Raw genomic sequence first — 4,227 nt, forward strand, 5'->3', positions numbered from 1 at the left:
AACTCATCAGCAGAGCTCATAGTCATAGCGCCATTGCACCTACAAGGTGAGAGGAAGCCTGGAAATTAAGGTATTTTCTGGAAAATGTTTAATATATGAAAGTCCTGACCTAAAAGCTGTGTCTGACTCAAGGAACCGAGGTTGTGATTTTTCCAAAGGGCCTCTGGCTGTGCTGTTGACTCTCCAGTGGCTTCTCTGAGGACCACATTATCTGACATCATCTAGCCCAGATTCTGATCTGGGAGCTCCTGATTGGTGCCCTCTGCCTCTATAAGGTCAGAATGTGGAATGCTGGAGTCAGAGTCCTACCTTCTCCTGAGCTCTGATGCTTTCTTCTCTGTGCTCCCTGCTGATCCATTCACCAGCATGAAGGCGTTGCTGGTCCTGGTAGTAATTAACTTTTATCTCTTTTTTTTTTTTCTGTCTCAGTGAGTTCAACATATACTCCATCTGTTAGCTCTACTGGTAAGTCTGCATTTGCACCTTCCTGTCATGGCTGTGTTCCATCCCAGCCTCGTGTTAAAGAAGTGGCCACGGGGGAGAGTGTAGATACTCCTAACGAGAAGACTTGGAAAGCCTCATTCCTGTTTCCAAAGTTCAATAAGAACACAGAAAATGTGCTGATCTCTTTTACATTTTTAGAAGATATAAAGTCTTTGGCGTGGATTTATAAAAATTGTGGACTAATTATTCATTGTCCTGTAGCAAAATGATAAGGTAACGTGGTCTGAATTTGTGGCCTTAGAATTTGAGGAGATGCATGTAAAGCGTTTCTGATTACCAAAAATTGACGGGTCTAATATATGGGCAGTGTAAAAAGAGAGATTAGTAAGTCTGAGGATGACCGAAGAGAATGTAGATGCTAAAGGTGATGTAGAAATGTGGGCATTAGAGGCACATGGGAGTGTGGAATACGGATTGTGGAGAGTAGAGGTGAAGTAGAAGGAAGGCCCTAAGCTTTGCTCTTTTTAACAGTATATATGCCTTATTCCAAGGCTGATGTGCACTTTTTTCTTTGATCTTAACCCCAAGATTGTGGGCCAAAGCTTTAGTATTTCTTGGGCTTCTCCCGCAGTGTCCTATATGTCCAATGCTATATGTGTTGTGCTCAAGCAGACATGAGGATGCTTTTTCCTTTTGTCCTCCACATTTGGGGACCTATGACCTTTGGTCAAAGGGCAGTGACTGCAACAGACCTCACACACTGAACCATATGTCCTACCTCCATGGGGGGCAATTCAGAAAACACCCCGTCTTCTGAAGGAGGACTGACACAGCATGGCTCCAGTGTGAGCATGGAGAGTGAGCTGTCCACTTGTTGAGGCAGATGCACCTCACAGATGTAGGGTCTGCCTGTGGCTGCCTGTCAGGAGCTCTGGTGTAAGGCGTAGGAAGTGATAATTGCTACCAATCTTGCCACACATCCTTTGAACATGGGATGATCGATGGGGCATTTGCTCACTCGTATCATTGCCACAATAGTATTAATGTCCCCTGTTACATCTAATGCGGTTCTCCTAGATGCATCTGTAAGAGATGGAGTCCAAGTCAAGGAAAAGGCAGGACAAATATAATCCTGTTTCAGGCCAGAACCTGGAGGAAGAGATTGTGCTTCTTTCAAAGAAAGGAGGTCCTATTGCTCGAATCTGAGACACATGAACTTGTTCTTTCTTCTCTTCTCCTGTACAGGTTATTCCACTACTCACACTCACGCACGCTGCAGAGGAAACCGAAGGGCTCAAGTTAGCCCATGGGAGGGCACCAGAGAGACAGCCCACTAGGGACTGTCCTGTTGGCCCTGAGCCGGGGTTCTTGCAAATAGGAGCACATGTGGGTTTGGTCTTTGGTGCTCGCCCCTGGGAGAAAGTGTCTGCTTGTCTCCTCTCTTAGGGTCACAGACCTTGTGGAGAAGCCTGGAATTCTTTCTGTCGCACCATGGGCAGGGCTAGGAAGGATGAGTCCAAAGGAGGATGGGTAGGCAGGCTAAGGGTATGACCGAGTTGTTGACATCTGCAGAGACGAATTGAGAAGGACTGTGCCTCCACGCTTGCTTGAGACAAATTTGGTTGCTGGGGTAGAGTCAAGTGTCTCAGCTGGATCTTTTCCTCCTAATTTCAGCTGCCCCTGATGCCACCACTGCAGCTCATGCCACCCCTGCAGCTCATACCACCCCTGCAGTTCCAGCCACCCCTGCAGCTCATGCCACCCCTGCAGCTCCCACCACCCCTGCAGCTCATGCCACCCCTGCAGCTCCCGCCACCCCTGCAGTTCCTGCCACCATGACCAATGCTGTTCAAAGCACCACTCGAGCTGGTAAGTCTAGCTCATCTATATGTTTCTTTATGGGGCTCCTGGATTCCTGGGGTCTCTATTGTTATGGTGGACTCTATTTTGTAGGAGAGGAAGGGAAAGCCCTGAGAAAGCTATGTTTTCATTATTTTTTAAATTGTTTTTGGTCTTAAAAATCACTTCAACAGATAGATGTCAGGGGAGCCTGAGGTTTGCAGCCTCTTGTTCAGCAGCATTACCCACATGGTTTTGAATTGTTGTCATTAAATAGAGAAAATTCATCTTTAGTAGCAATGCCACTGAAAATACCAAAGCAATTGTCGTTAGGGCCAGGTAACTGTTTATGTGTGTCTTTTTCTTTTTAATCAAAAAAATTTCTGTTACCTTGAAAGACCTTTCTAGAAATAAACAACAGCTTTAAAACGAAGCCCTTTGAGGCAAAAGCTTTTGAGCATGATTTAGGATATTTCTGGGAATTTAGACATATATTGAGGATCAAGACTGTACAGAGTTATTACTCCTGGTTCGTCTTTCCTGTCCTTCAACACTCATGTAACATGGGTCACAAAGTTTGTTGACTGTGGACATATATCAGGCAGTGGAGTATACAATTTGCATATCAATGTAATTTAAATCTCATTTACTAAGTAAACACTGTAAGGATGAAGACATTGAGAACTTACAAAGAAAGATTTCCCCCTGAACATATGGAGGAGATTGGGTTGGTATTTATACAATCAACGTCTGGAGGAACGTTTTTCAAATACTGCCTTTACTCATTCAGTGTCTGGGCCATCTCATGGCGCCTGTTCAAGGATGTGTAGTTGCAGCCAGTGGAGGGAAAAAGGACTGAGTTGCTCTGTGTTATGGGGAGGGAAAACTAATGCACATTGGCCTACTTCCTGTTCAATGTAAACCTCCAGCTTTCGTAGGCTCCCACCCAAGGCTGCAAATTCCATTTCTTTTTGGGCAAACATGTCATGTTCCTTTGACACCTCGGAAGTCAGTGCCTTTTGACGTTTGTTATTCTCCTCACAGATTCCCAATTAAGTAGCTATGTTATTCATTCTTTTTTGAAACTCTCTTGACAATATATTTTATTCTCTTACAGGCTTCTTCAGCTCGATTTGGAAAATAGTGGGTTGAAATATTACTAAGATGGAATTAGAGGCATCTGCATTTGATCTTGCAGGGCTCAGCACAAGGCCCATCCATTTGATTTAATCTAGCTGCTTATCAAGTCTACCATCTTTATCTTATCCTTAATCAGTTTATCGGTTTTCAAATAAAAAATAATATTGAGCAACATCAAAAATTGTATATTTTTGAGAGGTTGGGAAAATTAGAGAGGGAGACAAACCATGTGAGACTCCTAACTCTGGGAAACAAACAAAGGGTTGTGGAAGGGGAGATGGGTGGGGGGTTGGGGTAACTGGGTGATGGGCACTGAGGAGGGCACTTGATGAGATGATCACCTGGTGTTATACTATTTGTTGGCAAAATGAATATAAATTTAAAAGAATATTAAAAAAAGAGGTTGGTAGAGTGGTTGTCTAATGTTTCAGTCAATCCCAGGGACAGATACTTTGAATTTTATCCTGTCCTTCCTTTGTGACTATGAATTGGACTTTGTCATGTGTACCCAAAGTGTCTTATTTTAAACATAAGACACACTTCTTGGGCCCATTACTAGAGCCTAGAGGCTTTTGTCACCTGAATGCACTAATCAATATACACTGGGCAACAATGTCCATTTTGAATTTCACCAAACTCTTCTATGAATTGAGCCATGATTAGTCTCTTATCTGCAATGACTTAGCAGGTGAGAAGGAGGAAAAGCAGCCCTGGCATCTGGGAAGTGGCCTGGCACAAACCTACAATAGCACATAACCCTTTTCCTAGTAAGTGTGTGATGTTCCTTCATTATCTATCATAGCT

General features: G+C 43.8%; 1 long non-coding RNA gene across 1 annotated transcript; it reads left to right on the plus strand.

The window, feature by feature from the left end:
* The first annotated feature begins 289 nt into the window (after positions 1 to 289).
* LOC140616766 (uncharacterized) lies at positions 290 to 3,604 on the plus strand. The gene is made up of 3 exons (XR_012017130.1): positions 290 to 465; positions 2,119 to 2,313; positions 3,401 to 3,604. It is a non-coding gene; the product is annotated as an uncharacterized lncRNA (long non-coding RNA).
* The last annotated feature ends 623 nt before the right edge of the window (positions 3,605 to 4,227 follow it).

The sequence above is a fragment of the Canis lupus genome, chromosome 25 (genome assembly GCF_048164855.1).
Source record: "Canis lupus baileyi chromosome 25, mCanLup2.hap1, whole genome shotgun sequence".
Lineage (NCBI taxonomy): Eukaryota > Metazoa > Chordata > Mammalia > Carnivora > Canidae > Canis > Canis lupus.